The 20,472-nt window shown below is 44.0% G+C and overlaps 1 protein-coding gene across 1 annotated transcript in view; it reads right to left on the bottom strand.

The window, feature by feature from the left end:
• The window catches only part of B3GALT1 (beta-1,3-galactosyltransferase 1), a 415,780-nt gene that overhangs the window by 138,945 nt on the left and 256,363 nt on the right, over nucleotides 1-20,472 (bottom strand). The gene's annotated exons all lie outside the window — the stretch shown is intronic.

Below are 20,472 nucleotides of genomic sequence, written 5' to 3'. Positions count from 1 at the left end.
AATACAAAAATAATATATAATAAAATAATATATAATAAAATAATATATTTAATAGACACTCAATAGATGATCTGCTGGTTTCTCTGATCGGATGCTGCTCCCAGAGATGCAGCCATCAGATTAACTGTGTGAACATCGAACATCTGATTAACAAATACTTGCCAATTCTGCTGAAATGGCAGCGAGTCTCTCCCAAAAATCAGGTGGCACTCCCGTACACCCGGAAATATAGTCAAGTCTCCCGTCCCGCCCGCACCCCCCCTCCACCTGAGCGCACCCCTGTGGCTGCCCACTTACAGAGCACAAGTGGGCAGTCCCGGAAGGCCGATGATGCGATTCACGGTCAATCACGTCATCGTAACCCCGCCCCTGCTATACAATGCCTGTTTTCTCAGCACTACATAGCAATGGCGGGGCCACGATGATGCAATTGTGCCACCACACTCCCAGCACCGCCCATTTTCCCGGCCACCACGCCCCCTCTCTACCGACCTGGCTGTCCCCTACCTGATGAGGGGGCAGCAAAGTCGGTAAGTATGGAGTGACACTCAGGTTACTCAGGATGGTGACAGGGTCTTGGAAAGCCCACAAACGTAGCCGACACGCCCCCGTTTTCTTGGATGCTGCCATCACCGCCCCCTCCCTGCCCCCAAACGGCCGCAGCATGTCAGTCATGCTGTGGCTTAGGGGGCAATGACACTGTCATCGCAGACACCGCTCTGCACATGGACAGTACAGATCCTGCATATGCGCAGATCGCAAAACATCAAAGTTGCCCGTAAAACATCGCGTTTGCTTACCACACTGAATCAGGCCCTATGATTGCTGATTTTCATATTTATTTTATTTTACTATATTTTTCTACCAAAATTTGTTAAATTTTTTTAATTATTGCACATGGTTCTGTATATTGTAAATCTTATGGGCTGGCAAAGTAACTTAGCAAGATGCTTTGTTATTTTACCCTGCAACTAAAATAATAATGCTTAGTGGCTTTAGGCCACAGCCCTTAGATGCCCCGTTAATCTAGTCATGAAGACATTATAATACTTTCCTTTACCTGCCAGTGTTACAAACGATGACCGAGTAGAATATATTGATTTGCTGTATGTTTTCTATTAAAAATAAGAACATAAACACAGTCTTGGATAATCCTCTTTCGTTGTAGATTTCAGAGGTCGAACCCATTAATCTCTCTGGATAACTTCATCCTGGCAACAATTACATTTAAGTTAATGTCTTATATTTCTCTGATTTATTTTTTACCAGCAGACTGTTTATTTATATATAAAATAAGGGGGATCACATGATTTAAATTAGATTTTCTCCAAAATCTAACAATTAATGGTGCGTACACACTAGACGATATGCTCCCTGAGCGATATCGTGTAGTGTGTCCCCGGCAGGCTGTGCTCAATGTCGTTCATGACATTGGGAACAGCCGCTGAACGATATCATTAACGATATCGTTCAGCGTCGGGCTCTCTCCCCCATTCCCCAACATGCAGCAACCTGACGAGATCGTCAGGTTGTGCTGCATGTTCAGGCGATGGACAATGTCGGAAACGACCAGCTGGAGTTCGCATCGCTGGTCGTTTCCGACATAAGAGTGCACGATTTGTGCACGATTACTGAGCGATTGCACGATTACGATGTCCAGAGGAATTCATCATTCCTCCTCTCCATACAGTAACATTTTTGCAATGAAAGCTTTTCGGAAATAGATAATTATCCCTATCTGCTCTAACTTACGGCAGCAGGAATCCATTCTGAGCATGTGCTGTTACATTCTTTAACCCAGCGCATTCGCTGTCTACAGCCGCGGTAATTTTGTGTGTCCCTCCCCCCTCCGCTCACCTCCCCCCCCTTCCGCTCACCTGCCCCCGTCCCCGACTTACCTGCTCACGCAGCAGCCTCTGGTTCCGTCTGCTATGCTGTCATGTATTCTCACAGCATAAATTCCATATCCCCATACTAATGTACTAATGTATGGGGAGTGTGAAAATTAACACAGGGGGACTTAGCAAGGAGATATCAGTGATATCTCCTGTGCTAAGTGTGTTCATGAATACTAAAATAACGTTAATTAAGGAAAATGGCCTTAAAAATGTTATTTTAGTGTTGATGAATTTGCCCCGCAGTCACACACAGCGTTGCATATCAAATTAATCAGCACAGTCTCCTGGTGGGTCTTAGCCACATCACATTGCCACTTAGATACATTTTCTGCAAAAAAATATGCAAAAACAGACTTCACAGGACATAGCGCAACGAGAGGGGATGTTTGGCACGACTGCAGCAAAGATGTACGAGGACACATCTGTATGTTAAATAAGAATCAGTCACTTAACTGCACTTCTCTAATACAGTAATACAGATCTAGTGATTTTGCTTAGAGCAGGCTTATTTTAAACTGCTAGTGGTGTTGTCAAGGTCCCTCCTCTATTAGTTTTTTATTTTTTAAATAAACTTGAATGGGAAGCTCAAGGAGGAGAGGCCTTCATACCACCAGTACCAGTTTTATAAAAGTCCAACTGGTGGTGAAACAGATGCGGGAAAGCTGGATTGGTGGAAAACAGATAACTGACATTTTCTTATTTAATACTAGCTGGGATACTATCTATCTATCTATCTATCTATCTATCTATCTATCTATCTATCTATCTATCTATCTATCTACCCGGGAATATCTCCTGTGCAAATTCCTGGGTATTTCATTGAGACCCCCCTTTCACACTCTAGTGTCTACCAGGGAAATTCCCAGGCAGACTACTTTTAGACAAGAGCAGGGTTTTTCTGCTTACCTGCCTCTTCTCTGCCGTCTGCTCTTCCTAGCCTATCCCCTCTCTGGCTGATGATGATGATGTCATCATTCAGCTGCCGGAAGCCGGCCAATCATAATGCAGATTTTTTTTTTTTATTATTAGTATTATTTTTTTTCAAAAAATTCTTTTAATTCCCTGTTGGTCCAGCGGGAGTGCGGGTGGCCCGCTATGGTTGGGACCAGTCGTCGGTCTCCAGCGCGGGCGTCCCCGGCGTCCGGCTGGGGTCCTGTGTCGCTGACACAGCGACTGGTGTAGCGGACGGCCCGCTGTGGCAGAGACCCGTCGGCGGGTGTCCCCACCATCCGGCTGGGGTTCTCTGTACACAGCCAGCTGGTGTTGGGGGTGGTGAGCAGCAGAGCTGAGCGTCCTATAGGACGCTCTGCGCTGTCAACTCCATGTAAAAGCTGCTTGGTGCTGCCCGGGAGTAGTAAATTCCCGGGTAGCACCATTCAGACAGAACCCTGGTCGATTGAAGGGGCGGCTAACCTGGAACGTGTTCCCGGGTATGTACCTTTCAGACAGACACGGCTACCCGGGAATTTGGCTGAGGCAGGCCAAATTCCCGGGAATCTCGAGATGTCTGAAAGGGGTATTATATACAGTATATCTTGCTGGTTTTAAAGAATGTATTTTTAAATATCACAGTATTGCATATTTATAACCCATTGATTTCATGTGTTTTTCCCTACTTACAATCCTTCCTATTCTTACCCTGGATACAGTGGTATAACAAGGTTTTGAAGTGAGGAGGAGCAAAGGGTAAAAACAAGAACCACAGGGATCGTAACTACATCATGCAGTAGGGTGTGACGGCATCATAGTGGGTGAGCCCACTCCAATCAGAGTCATTCACTTGCCCCATGCAATGGAGGCACCTTCTTCCACTGGAGCTACTTACTCCCCTTAATCTGACTCTGGATACACCACACCTCTCACAACAGGCTCCCATACATGCAGAATCACACTCACAGCAGACGCACATATGCAAAGTCACACTCAGAATCGGTATGTAATGCCGCCGGATCCATTCTTGCTGGACCAAATACCGACGCCGGAAGCCTGAACAGTGAAGATCCCAACTAGGGCTGGTAAGTAACCTAACCCTCCCCTCTCCCCCTCCTAACCCTTCCTAAGTGGTGCCTATCCATAACCTACCCAGGGTGTGCCTAACCCTAACCCCCCCCTTCCCCTAGCCTAACCCTAACCCTCCCTAAGTGGTGCCTAACCCTAACCTTCCCAGGGGGTGCCTAACTCTAACCCCCCCTTCCCCTAGCCTAACCCTCCACGGAAGATAGGCGTCAGGATTTAGACGCTTATCTTTAGTCCCTGGTTGAGCTTCCAGCATTGGGATTCCGATTGCCTACATGGCAGCTTAGCCTTAGCTCTGCAGCTGCTAATGTAATGGTCATGTGTAGGGGAGGGGGGTCACGGCTCTGCTACTATCCTACTGAGGTCGCCACTGGTAATAAACTCTTTGGGGTCTAGTTACTAAGCAGTGTTAGGAGACAGAGTGAAAAGTAATAAGAAAGTGATAAGGTGCCAGCCAATCAGCTCCCAACTGTCATTTTTCAAACACAGCCTGTGAGATGACAGTTGGGAGCTGATTGGCTGGCACCTTATCACTTTCTTATCACTTTTCACTCTGTCTCCAAACACTGCTTAGTAAATAGACCCCTTTGTTTTGGAGGAGCTTTCCCTCCCTCCTGGCCACTGTCTAGATACCCATACTAAAGATCAGTCCTTTAAAAGTGTTCAGCTACCATATGAGGGCTTGTAATGGTTGCTGACTCGCCTCTCTATGCATTGGGTTTGGCAGCATTCTCACTCTAGAGGAATTGAAGACAACAACCAGATGAACTATTTAAGTTACCATCTCCTTCATTAGAATGACTAGTTCCACCCTTGTTTATGTACAGTATGACGGTATGTTTGCGAAAGCTAGAGAACAAGGAAAATGTATGTTTCTGCACTATAAAATGATATTCTTGCTTAGCAATTAAACATGTTAATTGTGTAACTTACTTTGACATTCTGAGTAGATTTATGAGACAGTGTTTTGTAAATGAGATATCATTTAACTTTATAATGCTTGACATAAAACAAAACTCTTACTGGTAATGAGTGATGCTATTAAGCTCCCAATTTCTATTACACAAAATAACAATAAAATGACTTCTGCTGTGAACATTGTTTGTGCATTGAGGCTAAAACTTTGTTACATGTTGCTCAATGGCAGGCCCCATAGCAGATGGGAGGCAGTGATCCTCTTTGCAGGCCATTTACTCACAGTGCAGCCTAAATTAAGCTACGAGGGGGAGATGTATCAAACCGTCAAGTGGAGAAGATGCCAATAGCAGGCAAGCAATAAGATTCTTCCTATGATTTTATGCAATGTCCTTGATAAATAATAACTATAAGCTAATTGGTTGCTATGGGTATATATTTCCCACAGTTCCACAGCTGAAACACCAAACAGGACTTTACTACTCATGTGCTGGTCTCCAGAGGGGACATCCAGAGAAGATGGACTGCCATTGTCAAGAGTTCAAAACTTTTAGCTTTATAATAATCAGCAGCGGCTCCTGCCCTTACCTGAAGGGGGCTGCCGCTGCTGCTGGTCTGGCCAGGGCCGGCCGGGTCCTGGCGCCTGTGCAATGAATCTGGCAGGCGCCAGGACTGGCGCATGTGCATGAGTGGCAGTGGCGCCGCACATGTGCATAACGCCGGCTTCTGGGGACTGCATTGACCCCAAGATCCCTGTAGGGCTGCCCGAAAGGCAGAGCAGCAGCTTCCACTGGAAGCCACTCTCTGCTAATCGCAGCCCGCACTGGCAGTCCCAGGGGGAGGAGACACCAATAGGAAGCCACCTCCAGTCACAGTGAAGCCAGTGACTGCAACTGGCTCACTGAAGCAACAGATTTTACTGGAGGGACTGCAAATCCGCCACTGATAATGATAATAATAATAATATGACAAGTAGGGGTAGATGTACTAAGCCTTGGAGAGAGATAAAGTGGAGACTGTTAAAAAGTACCAACCAATCAGCTCCTAAATGTCAGTTTACAGGCTGTGTTTGAAAAATGGCAGTTAGGAGCTGATTGGTTGGTACTTTATCTTTCTCCACTTTATCTCTCTCCAAGGTTTAGTACATCTACCACATATAGAGAAGAATGGATTTGCTGATTGTGATTCTACATTGCTACAATTATATACAGTTTTGCAAACATTCTGTCTAGAATAAACATGCATTCTGTATACATGGACAAATATTGAATACATCTGTCAAGTACTGCACCTATATGCAGGGGCGCCGAGAGGGGGGGGAGCGGGCACAGATTACCCGGGCCCGGGGCATGGCAGGGGGCCCGGGCCGCTGGAAGCACACTGCCAGGCTTTTTTTCAACTTTTTTTTTTTATTAGCCACTTCTCAAACCATCGCTGGAAGCGGGCGCCAGGTCTCTGTCACCGCATGATCGCACACTGTCTGTGTGTCAATTGTACATAGACAGTGTCACTACTTACAGTCTGCAGCCTCGCCGCTGCGGAGCTAGTGCACTCGCGAGATCATGACGTCATCATCTCGCGAGGCTCTCATCACCAGAAGGCAGCGCGTCTCCATGCGGCAGCAGCGGGCGGGGTCTGAGGGATTACACACGACGCAGACAGGTGACCGTGGGCGCAGCGCGGGCATCCATGTTGTTTGTGTGTGGCGCAGGCAGCCCTCAGCAGACAAGGGTGACTGGTGACTTGTGGTGAGACTGGCTGCACTGCATTGAAGGGAAGAGCCTGAGCGCGCCCACTGACTGTCTCTGCTGTGCTGTTTGTGAGTCTCAGAGTCACTGTCTGTGAGTGAGTGCCCATCAAGTGCATTATGCATATTAGATATATATAATATACATACACTGGTGGCCAAAATTGCGGACACATTTTGAAATTTTAATGTTTTTCAACTTTGAATGCTTATAAAAACTGTTTCACTTCACGCAGTGCAATGATTCATATATCAAATGAAAGGAAATTTAATGCTGAATTCAACACAATAAAAAGGAGGTCAAATATTTGCATTACAACAAGGGAATTTATGCTACTTTCAGTCAGACAAAGAAGCACAGATGCGTGAGATTCAAGAAGAGGATTGTAGTAACAGCTACTACCAGCCAATCGGAATTGTTGTTCTGAGGACCAATCAACTGTCGTTTATGAGCAGGTGCGAGGTCATGTTCAAAGGTGGGAAAGGTCAGTTTGGCGGTTTGCAGAATAAAGTTGGTTACTGAAGTGCAATTACGGTTGGATGTTTGTGTGTATTGTTTAGTGCTATTGACGGTGTAAAAAATAAATACAACACTGTCGTCCAGGCAAAGTGGTGACTGGTCACCCAGGAAGAGATCCAGGATTGTGGTGTTACGTGAAAATGGTCTTTCGTATGCAGCAATTGGTGGGAATGTGACAACATCAGGAATATGAAAGTTTTGTTTACGCTATCAGGAAACACAATCGATAAAAAACAAAGGGGTCTATGTACTAAGCAGTGATAAGAGACAGAGTGAAAAGTGATAAGTCTGTGATAAGGTGCCAGCCAATCAGCTCCCAACTGCCATCTCACAGGCTGTGTTTGAAAAATGACAGTTGGGAGCTGATTGGCTGGCACCTTATCACAGACTTATCACTTTTCACTCAGTCTCCTAACACTGCTTAGTACATAGACCCCAAAGAAGGAAAAGGCCGGAAAAAGTGCACAACAGCTGTTGATGTTTAGGAGAATAAAACGAATTTGCATCAGGGACAGATGGATGTTATCTGCGGCTATTAGCAGTGACCTGAGTGCAACTGGTGTTTTCGTCAGTGCAAGAATGGTACGAAGAAGACTAACGGAGGTTGGCCTAAAAGGTAGGATTCCCCCGAAAAAAGCCATTGCTGAATAAAAAGCAGTGGCAGAAACGAATACAGTGGGCAAAAGAACACATTGCATGGAGAGAAGCTCAGTGGAAACAAGTGATATAGAGTGACGAAACTAAGATATCAATATTTGGTAGTGATGGGAGAAAATATGTGAGACGTCGCATCGGGGAAGAGATACATCCAGATTGCATTCAAGCGACAACAAAGAGTCCTACAAGTGTACAAGTGTTATGATCTTGGCATGTATGACAGCAGATGCTGTAGGCCGCCTTTATGTCATAGATGGCACACTGAACAGCAGAAAGTACATTGACACCATCCTACAACCAAAACTTCTACCTTCTATCAGGGATCTTTTCCCAGATAATGCCCCATTTTTTTCCCATCAGGATTAAACTCCCTGCCACACTGCACGGATATGCAAACAGAGGTTCACGGAGAATGACATACAGGTGCTGGGATGGCCAGGAAACAGCCCAGACCTGAACCCCATAGAACATTTGTGGCTTTGTTTGAAAAAACTGGTACATATGAGGCGTCCATCCAATAAAAGACAATTAATTGAGGCTATAATTGTCTCATGGCACCACATAATAAAGAAGGAACTGCTCCAAACATTAGTTGGCTCAATGCCACGTCGCTGTGCTGCTGTCTTGAAAAATAAAAGATACCCAACGAAATGCTGATAGGGTGAAAATCCCTGTGTACTTATGATGTTACTGTCCTGTGTTGTTTTCACTGCATAACTTCCCTTGTAATGCAAATATTTGACCTCTGTTTATTGTGTTGAATTCAGCATTAAATTTCTTTTCATTTGATATATGAATCATTGCACTGCATGAAGTGTAACAGTTTTTATAAGCATTCGAAGTTGAAAATCATTCACATTTCAAAATGTGTCCGCAATTTTGGCCACCACTGTATATAGGTCCGGCACTCACTGGTTTCAATAAAACTGCTAGACACACCCCCTAAGATGTACAGTCCTGCCCCTAACATGCTGTGGCCACACCTCCTCCAGGGGGGCCCTGGGAAGTTGCTGTAACAGGGCCCAGGATTTCTCTTGGCAGCCCTACCTGTATGCTGTTTAATGGTGCACAGCAGGCATTTCTTCCTGCAACACTAAGTTACAGTATACCCAGTGATCGTTAACATGCAGTCTGACTACGCCATATTAAAATAAATAAACGTTAATTGCATTTTCAGGAGAACATCCCTTTACGACGTGTACTTCGGCAATGATCTCATTGTTATATAACATAAAATTATAAAGAGTGACTCTTGTATGTTATTTAATTTTGTTTTGTTCTAAGTTTTTTTGCTATAAAAATTACATTATTATATACTGAAATGCCATGGGATAGCAGTATGTAAAGGTAATGGTAGGTAGCACCACTATACTGTGACATCTTGGAAATGCCCAAACCTGCATCAATTATAATCTGACATCTTGTGAGTCAGTTTGAACACTGGCTAGACTGCTCATGGCGAGGCAATGTGAATTACTGGAGTTCAAACAGGGCACGATAGTGGGTGCCCGACAGCTGGGACATTCCATTTCGAAGTTGTGCGGATATTCAACATTCTCCGATCTACGGTGTTACCCATCGGTGACACCCGGAGCGCACTCTAACCCACCCCATGAGTGCGACAGAGCAGTGCTCGCCCAAAAAGGGGCATGGTCTAAAAGAAATGGGCATGGCCTCACAGGGTCCCCAAACGCATCACTCCAGTATCCCCATAGGTGCCACTGTCAGGTCCTCCTCTGTGACAGGAGCCGAGTGCTGCAAGAGAATATCACACACCCCTCCCCCGCACCTCCATAGCGATGCCACTGCATTACACCTATATGTGCTTGTTGAACATCTCATGCAAAACCATGGGCATTAATATGGAGTTCTACCTTCCTTTGCTGTTATGATAGACACCGCTTTACAGGGAAGGAATTCTGCTAGATTTCAAAACAAATGAATTCATCCCCAAGAGCATTAGTGAGGTCGGGCACTGATATTAGCCTATAAGCAGTGGTGTATCTATAATGGGCACAGGGTATGCGGTGCACACAGGCCGCTGGGTCCAGGAGCGCACGCACTGCACACCTGCACCCATGTACTTCAATGCTTCCCTCTCTGGAGTCCCGCATTGTAAGCTCTGCATAAATCACTGGGAAAATGGCAGAGCGCATGCTCAGCAGAATAATTGCTGGGAAAATGGCTGCTGCACCATTTTCCCAGAGACCTGCGCATACGCAGTAGACTCTAGCACAGTGACAGAGTCTAGTCACTTGTACTGCTGGCTAGATAGGAGTGAGCCTGAATGGAGACTGCACGACCCCCTCCTCTCTTAATAAACCATTAGCTATAAGGCGTGTCTTGCAGTCAGGATCTCATTTCATACCAAAGTATTAATGGTGCTGAGGTCAGGGCTCTATGTAAGCTAATTAAGTTATTACACACCAAGCCCAGCAAACCATGTCCTGGTGAACCTCGCTTTGTGCATGTGGGCTTTGTCATGCAGATACAGGACAATGCCTTCTCCAAACTCTTGCCACAAAGTTGGAAGCAAAAAAATCTCTACAATGTCATTGTATGCTGCAACAATAACATTTCCCTTCACTGGAACAAAGGAGCCCAGACCATACTATAAAAAACAGCCCCAGACCATTATTCCTCCTTCTTGAAACTTCACAGTTGGCGGTATGGATTTGGGCAGGAAGCTTTCTCCTGGCATCCACCAAACCCAGAGTCACCTGTCAGAATGCCAGGTGGTGAAGAGTGATTTATCAGTGATTGAATTCAATGGCAATTTGCTTTGCACCACTCCACCACACTTGCATGGAGCTACTCAACCAGCGAAACCCAGTCCATGAAACTTCTGATAAATAGTTCTTGTGCTAAAGTTGTTTCCAGAGGCTGTGTGTAACTCAGTGGTGAGTGTTGTAACCGAAGACAGGCACATTTTATTTGCTACTCTCTTCAACAATTGGTCCGTTTTGTAAGCTTGTGTGGCCTAATGATTTAGGGCCGAGCTGTCGTTGCTCCTAGATATTTCCACTCCAAGATAACAGCAATGGCACTTCACTACTGCAGCTCTAGCAGTGCAGCATTTTGCCAGTCTGACTTGATGGAAAGGTGGCATGCCATAACAGTGCCACATGGAAAGTCACTGAGCTCTTCAGCGTTACCTATTCTACTTCTAATATTCTACCATACTTTATTTGCATGGCTGCATGCTTCATTTTATGTATCTGTCAGTAACGGGAATGGCTGATGTGGCCAATCACACTAATTAAAAGGGATGTCTGGATACCTATGAAAAACCAGTGTTGGCATTCCCCCTATGACCAACAGCATCAAGAGGTGCTTCTAGTGATTATATGAATGCAGTAGCTCTCAGATATCAATATTTATTTTTAATGCTAAAAATATGTCCTCTTAGGCGTTTCCATAAACACAACTAATGCCAACAAGATGTGTATGAAAAGCAGTTTTTAAAATCTTTTGCAGGACAACACTATTAATAGGTGATTGTTCCTTCCACTATCTGACAGTCTGTGCCTACGTCCTTGCCTACTCCCCTCCTTCTATCATTCAGCCCCAATCACAAGCCCTGCACTCACTTAGGGGTATATTTATTAAAGTAAGAGTTTTAGAAGTGGAGATGTTGCCCATAGCAACCAATCAGATTCTAGCTATTATATTCTAGAAGGTGCTAGTTAAATGTTAAGTAGAAAGTGATTGGTTGCTATGGGCAACATCTCCACTTCTAAAAACTCTCACTTTAGTAAATATAGTCAATGACAAGAGTAGACAGAGACAAGCCATCCCATTAGTACATTTATTTCCTGAAACACTCTGTAGCAGTGAACATTCAAATGATCTAAATGGCTCCACTTAAAAATTTGAATACCCTGACATACAGGATAATGCAGATGAACAATGAAATGGTGCAGTGTCCAATGCTGTCTGTCTTCTGGTGCCAAAACATTCCACTTATTTGACTGCAATTTTCGATATTTTTTTTTTTTTTACGTTTTAGATTTTTTATATTGCTCTAGATTTGTAATGAACAGTTTGCTTACAGTGTACTAAGCTAGTTACAGAGTTGTAATTATTGACTAATTATTTCTGCAATCACCTTTACATTTTGTGCTCTGAGCTAAAGTGCTGTATCTCTTTACATTTGGGGATATGACTTCTGCTTGGATTCACTTATTGACACAGAATTGTATTTAAGATAACACAGCTACTTACTGGAAAATCTATATACTTCTGTGTAACAAGGGAAAAGGATCTCTTGACGGATGAGAAGAGCTTTGCTACAACCCATAGAACAGCTGTAAGCCAGCTTAAATGACAAGAAAGTACAGTATCTTATTGTTCTAGTGGATTTGCTCCAAACAGTAAGACTTAGAAAAAAGCTTTTTGTCATCTTCTCCCTATGAGTAGATGATTGTTCAACTGTAGACTGCTAACTGCTGGTCACATACACACTCTGACCTTCTTTAGGAAATAAATGATCGGTCTATTTTGCAAAGGTGTACTGAATATATACGTCACACATAATAAAATGTGTAACACTATGCTGTAGGACCTTTGAAGCCATTCAATGCAGCAAGTGAAATTGGCCAATAACGCAGGTTGGGTGGCTTCTAAAAAACTTGAAGCCGATCCTTTAGAACTCAATGGGATCATTATATTTGTGATCGTTCGGTTTTCGGGTCATGCTGTAATTGCAGCATCTGTGACCAGCTGTATTCATGAATAAAGTCATTTTTATGAACAAGAGAACCAATGTTGCTCAGACACATATACATGATCTAATCTGACACTGACTTTCCTACATGTATCTCTTTTACAAGTCACAGAATTTCCAATAGAAAACTAGTATAAACTACTGTATGCAATGCACATTTTGCTTAGACCAATTAAAAGTTTAAAACCTAAACTTAAATGGTCAAAAAGAAACAAATAATAATGCTCTTGGTGGCAGCACTAACCCTGCTGCTTAAATTTGAAAAATGGGAAGGATTTCTTTATCTGTATCTTGAGCTTTCTAACCTAACTTGCAAACAGTTCCTCCCTGTAAACAGTCACAATGTATTCCTTACCATTCTCTGTGGAGGAACCTACTAGAAGCCCTGAGTAAATGGCTGAAAGACATGAACAGCAGAAGTAAATAACTGTCTGATAAACAGGAAACTTCTAAGTGTTGTCGTGTGATCTTTTTAAGTTGTGGTCTTTCTAAGTGTGGTCCTTCTAAGTGTGGTCCTTCTAAGTGTGGTCTTTCTAAGTGTGGCATTTCTAAGTGCGATCTTTCTAAGTTGTGGTCTTTCTAAGTGTGGTCCTTCTAAGTGTGGTCTTTCTAAGTGTGGTCTTTCTAAGTGTGGTCCTTCTAAGTGTGGTCTTTCTAAGTGTGGTATTTCTAAGTGCGATCTTTCTAAGTGTGGTCTTTCTAGTGTGATCTTTCTAAGTGTGGTCTTTCCAAGTGTGGTCTTTCCAAGTGTGGTCTTTCTAAGTGTGGTCTTTCTAGTGTGGTCTTTCTAAGTGTGATCTTTCTAAGTGTGGTCTTTCTAAGTGTGGTCTTTCTAGTGTGGGCTTTCTAAGTGTGGTCTTTCTAAGTGTGATCTTTCTAAGTGCGGTCTTTCTAAGTGCGGTCTTTCTAAGTGCGGTCCTTCTAAGTGCGGTCTTTCCAAGTGTGGTATTTCTAAGTGTGATCTTTCTAAGTTGTGGTCTTTCTAAGTGTGGTCCTTCTAAGTGTGGTCTTTCTAAGTGTGGTCTTTCTAAGTGTGATCTTTCTAAGTGTGGTCTTTCTAAGTGTGATCTTTCTACGTGCGGTCTTTCTAAGGGGGTCATTCAGACCCGCTCGCGAGCGCAGGATGCTTGCAAGCGGGTCGATTTTCCCCCACTGCGCATGCGCACGACGGAGGGAGCTCCGTCGTGCGCATGCGCGAGACCCGGCGAGCGACGGGCTCTCCACCATCGCTCCGGGTCTCACACCAAAGGGGACGTGCTGTCGATGTTGATTGACAGCACGCACCCTTTGGTGGGCGTGCCTGCCAGACGGAGGCGTTCCCATGGAATGCCTACCGTCTGAAGCCGGCCCCACTGACATCACTAGTGATGTCAGTGGGAGTGATTTTGGCTCCATGGACGCTCCATGGACGCTCGCATATGCTGTGGGTGGTCACCCACAGCTATGCGAGCGGCCAGGAGGCCGCTCCATTTTTATGGAGGAGGGCACTGATTCAGAGCAAGCGCTCTGGTCAGAGTGTTCGGCTCTGAATCAGGCCCTAAGTGCGGTCTTTCTAAGTGTGATCTTTCTAAGTGTGGTCTTTCTAAGTGTGATATTTCTAAGTGTGATATTTCTAAGTGTTGTCTTTCTAGTGTGGTCTTTCTAAGTGTGGTCTTTCTAAGTGTGGTCTTTCTAAGTGTGATCTTTCTAAGTGTAGTCTTTCAAACGTAAGTACTGCTGTATACACCACTGCATACTTTGGGCCTGATTCAGAGATGGATGGTATTGCACAGCTGCACAGAAGCGGTTGAGCAATACTATCCAACAATATGCCTATGCAGCAGGAGGTATCTGTAGGAAATAGACACCTCCAGCATTGAATTGCATTCCGAGTGCAGCGTCGCCTCGGCTCACCATTAAACCATCGCAACCTGATCCTTTGGCCAGGCTGCGTAAGCTGAAGATTACCTCAGCCTGGCCGGTGCCTGGTCACCTGCGAGGCCAGGAAATCTGCGTCCACTGACGTAGACCCTGTCCTCACCCCTCCCGGCTCCACCCCTTAAAAGCCACAGCATGTCAATCATGCCGTGGCTAAGGGAGGAGTGTGAGCCAGTTCACAGGACCCATTCTGCACATGCGCAGAATGGGTCTTGCGTCTGCGCAGACCCCTAAACATCGTAGATGTACGCTAACCATCAGGTTAGTGTACATCTCTGAATCAGGCCCAATGTCACAAAACAGCTTACTATAACTATTCACAGCCAGGAAAAGTGCAAAGCATTAAAAAGTGTCAAAGCATTTTATCCATACAGTTGACCACACAAATCTATATACCTGGTCCAAAAGGAAGGGATCGATTTGGAGGAAATCAACTGGCTGAATGTAAAAGTGGGAAGAGGGGGAGTTTTGCAGTTACCAACAAATCAAAAAGACTTATCAGCTTTTTCCACAGTACTAAGAGGTCTATTTACTAAGCAGTGTTAGGAGACAGAGTTAAGTGATAATAAAGTGATAAGGTGCCAGCCAATCAGCTCCCAACTGTCATCTCACAGGCTGTGTTTGAAAAATTACAGATGGGAGCTGATTGGCTGGCACCTTGTCACTTTCTTATCACTTTTCACTCTGTCTCCTAACACTGCTTATTAAATAGACCCTTAGTGTCAATGGTACTGCAGAGCATTCACAAATAGATCTGAAGATTTGGTCATTGTTAAATGCAAACATGCGTAATCAGAACATAGTGGTTATGGCGATAAATACTGAAGGATGTCAAACTTTTCAGCAAAAATCATCACAAAACATACCAAGCCCTGAATCTACTGGACAAAAGCAATTAACTAATTGTGAAATAAATCATCAGGTCTACTCCGATCACGTCTGAAGGACGCCCCCCTAGGACAGAAGTGCGCAACCTGTGAATTGAGAGAGGGATCCTAAATTTTGTCAAGTATCCATTGTATTCTGGGGTTAGCCACCTGTTTTGAGCAGGCCGAAATTAGGCTTCCAACTCTAATAAAAGTTGAATGCCTGGGGATGACAGCATTTTATATAATGAACAGACGGTGTTTATTGGACTGCATGCAAACTGTATAAGCCTTTCCAAAGCAAACCATGTATATTCTGTACATAAGTGCGCAGAGATGCTTGACGTGCACACAGAACAGCAATGCTACTAAAATATTAACAGTTACGATTCAAACAGTCTTTATACTCCTGTAAGTAAGGCTATATATACTGTGTTGTTCCTGCCCAGAGCACAGTCAATATATATTCCTTCAATTATGTATTGCACAGCCTGTACTTGTCTGATGCACCCGCCACCCCTAGCACTATTCACTTTTAATTGAATAAATTATCATATGGAACAAATTAGAACCATTTAGGAAAGAAGAACAACCCTGATTTTGCTGGCCTACCAACATCTCTTTATTTACATTTTTTATATAAAACAAACATCTAAATAATCTTTCGAACACATTTATCCAGGTGAAAAATAAGTTTTTCCTATATTCTAGAAGCACAACCTCATGTTAGCGGAATCTTCTTACATGCCAACATATTGTTTCAGTCTAATCATTTGCACCCCCTGAAGGCCTCTCAGTAATCCAGCTATTCCATGTGTGCTGCAGACTGAGAGCACTTGTGGTGTCAGGGAGAATTATTGATGTACACTGTGGTAACCAGACAGCAGATGGTAGACAAAATGTTTGACTTAAAAAATGTCAGAGAGATACAAGTATCACCATTGTAATTAGACAACGGACATCCAGACAGACACAGCATACTGAGGAGAACATCTCAAGGACCCTTGTAACTTTGTAGCCAACAAATATTTGACAATCAGAGAGAACAGGGGCTTTCCTTTGTCACACAAATAACAAGTAACATTAACTTTGCATCTTATAGAATTCAGACATCCGTATAGCATTCAGTGTTGGACAGCTACAGACTACAACAATGTATTTATTAATAGTTATTTATATAGCCCATACTTATTATGCAGCGCGTCACAGAGGATATTTAGTCATTCACATCAGTCCCTGCCCCAATGGCTCTGGGCACACTATCATAAGGACTCACACATATACCATTCTAGATGACTTTCTGGCTGCCCCCTCCAGGTCAGAACAGCAGGGGGCGTGGTAGCGGCATAGGTGGGTGGTGTGAGGGTGTGGTAGCGTGATGTCATCATGGCTATGCCCTCCATTTATAGTGTCAGGATCACAGGCATTGTAAAGCATGGGGATGGGCTATGGTAACACCATTCAGCGCAAATCGAGTCATCACCCTCCCATCCCGGACCGCCTACTATTGTGAATAGCTATGGGGGGGGGGCAGATGGCTCCAGGAGACTTGCCCACTCTTACAGGCGTCCGGGAATGCCACCTGCCTATCGGGAGCCTCCTGGACGTTCCGGGAGAGTAGGCAAGTATGACATATATATATATATACGAGAGTTAACTTTTTATCAGATGCCAATTAACCTACCAGTATGTTTGTGGATTTTGGGAGGAAATTAGAGTACCCGGGGAAAACCCCTGCAAACGTGAGAATATAAATACTCCAAGCTGACAGGGCTTTGGTGGGAACCGAAGACCTCAGTTCTGTGAGGCAGCAGGATAAACCATTGTGCCACCATGCTGCCTTCTCTATTATTTTGCTGGCACAACTCCTTATTTGAAGGCTTGTTGCCAAAATGTTGCCCTTTGATATGTCTGTTCCGCAGTGGTAATGTTGGGTATTCCATGCTGCTCCGCATACCAGAACAGCAGTGAACAGGTGCCATACACGCCTGTTTATGGGGTGTCAGGAGATGGCTAAGTGGCAGTCTAAGGCTTAAAGAGCTCTAGGCATGCCCCCTGGGGGTGCGTCCACACTACCATTGTGACATGACCATGCCCCCACAATGGCATGGCAACGTCCATTATCCTGGATCTGAAATGTTGGAAGGTATGGGCAACAATGAAAATTAATATTAACCTATCCATACACAAGGTGGAGGCTGCCATATTGCTCATGAGAAGGATGCCTGGTAATTTACCAGGACAGAGTGTCCCTAGTAAATAGGTAGGTTATTGTCTTATGAATATTGGTACAGTTCCCTGCTTGTGGCTCTCTATTTGTCTACACGGTCACACACACACAGACTTAGGGGTAAATTTACTAAAGTGAGACTTTTTAGGAGCGAGTTTTAAAAGTGCCATAGAAACCAATCAGATTCTACTTAACATTTAACTAGCACCTTCTAGAAGATAATAGCTAGAATCTGATTGGTTGCTATGGGCAACATCACTTTTAAAACTCACTTCTAAAAACTCTCACTTTAGTAAATGTACCCCTTAGATTCACTTTGCCACGGTAAAATCTTTGTTTACCATGGCTTGACTTAACGCACATAGGGCCTGATTCAGACCCGGTCGCCAGCAATCGTTCGCTCGTTGCTGGCGATGTTTGCTAATGTGCGCATGCGTATGCATCGCAGTGCGCGTGCACGAACTAGTCAGAGCGATCAGGAAGCGCTCGCTCACCCAGCAAAGACAGCCCAGTGGAATGAGTGACAGGAGAGGCCGTTTGTGGGTGATAACAGGGGCAGGCCAGTAGTATCGGGGCAGTGGAAGTGCGAACGCAGGTGTGCCTGAGTGTTTCAACGCCGTTTCAGAGGCGTGCATAATTAATATGCAGCGTCATAGTACACATCACCTGGCTGGTTTTTAACCTGAAGTGCTCGCAGTGCTTGCGGTAGGGTAAAGGCAACCACAAGAGCTGCATATGCTCCCGATGGTACCTGATGTACCAATGGTTGCATACACTTCCTGGAGATGATGTGCGCAAGTGGGCGTCTTAAGACAGGCTGGGGCATCTGCATTCACAAAATTATCGCACGCCAAGACATAGTGGGTGTGCTTTTGCCTTGCCGTGCGATCGCCTGCCTTACTGGGTGTGTTCCCGCTTCCGCTGGGAGCGAGCGTACACATCTAGCGACCGGGTCTGAGTCAGGCCCATACTGTACACTTAAATTGGAAAAGGCTTATCCCGGATGTTGCGCTGTAATTCTGGTGATATCCACATTAATAGTGAGGAAAAAGTGGAAATCATTCTGTACCCCAAAAAAGTGCAAACTAATATAGGATAGCAGTATAGAAGTCTATTACCGGCAAAAGCAAAATATTTGGAGCTCATAAAAGGTGTCAAATTGCTGATTTTTACATTTGTTAATAACAAAATAATAATAGAAATCGAGGGGTAAATTTACTAAGATGGGAGTTCTATTAAGAAGTGATGTTGCCCATAGCAACCAATCAGATTCTACTTTATCACCTTCTAGAAGATAATACCTGGAATCTGATTGGTTGCTACCTGCAACATCACTACATAATAGAACTCCCATCTTAGTAAATTTACCCCCAGGTGTTTTTCTGAACATTAAAGCTCTAGATAAATTTGAGTTCATAAAAATACCTGTATACTATAGTAAGTTGATTTTTTTGTGTCATTTTACCCGGTTTTAAAAATGTGTTATAAACACTTATAACTCCCAAATGCAAACTTAAAAGCACCTGTCTCATCAATACACAACCCCCATATACCTGTCCCACATCTTTCAAAACATAATTCTGCACTTTGCAGAATATCACCCCCAATAAGTAATGTAATTATTGGCCAAATTAAGCTAATTAAAAACTTCTAAGTGCCTAATTTACCATTGGAGGGGGAGGGGGGGATAGGTACCCAGGGGATTTTATCAAAGTCCTGACATTTTTACATTAAACTAGGGATTTATCCCAACTTTGCACTTGCTCTGGGGCTGCAAACAAAAATATGCATTAGCTTGCGGGGCTAATTGAATAGCAAAGAATTCACACCTGGGTGGGTTAACTTGCATTTACCCACTTAACCCGTGTAAACGGGTTATCGCGGTTAACTGAATTCCCCCCTCAGTGCCAACTTTTACCAGCGCCGTTTTACAGCAATTCTTGAGTCCCTGGGAGAACTGAAATTCCCAGGGCCAGGAGAAGGGCATTAAGCATAGGGACTGCATGGTGGTACCGATGGCAATCCTAGAAAGCCAGCCCTGTTTTTAGCTGTTATTCAATTCAATAACAGAAAATTAACTGTTAAAAAACAGTATTATTTCATTATTCATGCTGCTATGCTTGACTTTAGATTCACTTGACCTCTCTGCATTGTAATTTTAATACGTGAAGTTTTATAAAAGGAAGGCCTTTAAATCTCTAATTATTCAATTAATCTGCAAGTTATGGATAAGAGTTGACCCACTGGCCTATTATTATACCTTGCATGCCCTTCAATCTTTATATATACACACACAGCTCTTCCTACTCTATTCACATCTATTAGATGTGGATACTATATAACATGCACAAATTTATTCCATTACATGTCAGTATGCGTTCTCACGATTGTTCTTCTATGTGCTTTTAATTTATTTATTGATTATACAGATTGTACATCACAACAATTAAAGTATCATTATTAAACCTAAAGGGAGAGAAAAAAACAATATAACGGTCTACGTAAGAATTATTTAAAATTTTTTAGGAATTTTAAAGCAGTATTTACTATCCATCGTATTTGACCATCAATTGAAAATAGCCGGCGATACCATTGCATCTTCACTGTCTAAAACCCCATGGATTGTCCCATTGTGATAGACACAGCTGTCAAATTGGCATCTGAATGCGAGGAAAAGCGAAGGAAATCGTATCCGTATTCTATTGGTAAAAACAAGCACATGCAACTTTGTCATCACAAACGTCCCAAACATGTGTACTGTAGTGCAGGAGCGTTTCAAGAGAGGAGGGAGACCGTGTGCAGTCTCCGTCATGGGCCCCCTCCTCTCAGTCTGGCGGCTGCGCGGCCAGCGCCGCACTTATAGACTCTGGGCACTAGAGTGTGCACAGAGTCTGTAGCGCATGCACAGGTCACCGGGAAAATGGCCACGGCGGCCATTTTCCCTGTACTGCGCATGCGAAAACGACGGGAAAATGGCCGA

The sequence above is a fragment of the Taudactylus pleione genome, unplaced genomic scaffold (genome assembly GCF_031769625.1).
Source record: "Taudactylus pleione unplaced genomic scaffold, aTauple2 ptg000156l, whole genome shotgun sequence".
NCBI lineage: Eukaryota > Metazoa > Chordata > Amphibia > Anura > Myobatrachidae > Taudactylus > Taudactylus pleione.
The sequence above is the reverse complement of the archived record's forward strand: the minus strand, read 5'-3'. Positions and strand labels throughout refer to the sequence as shown.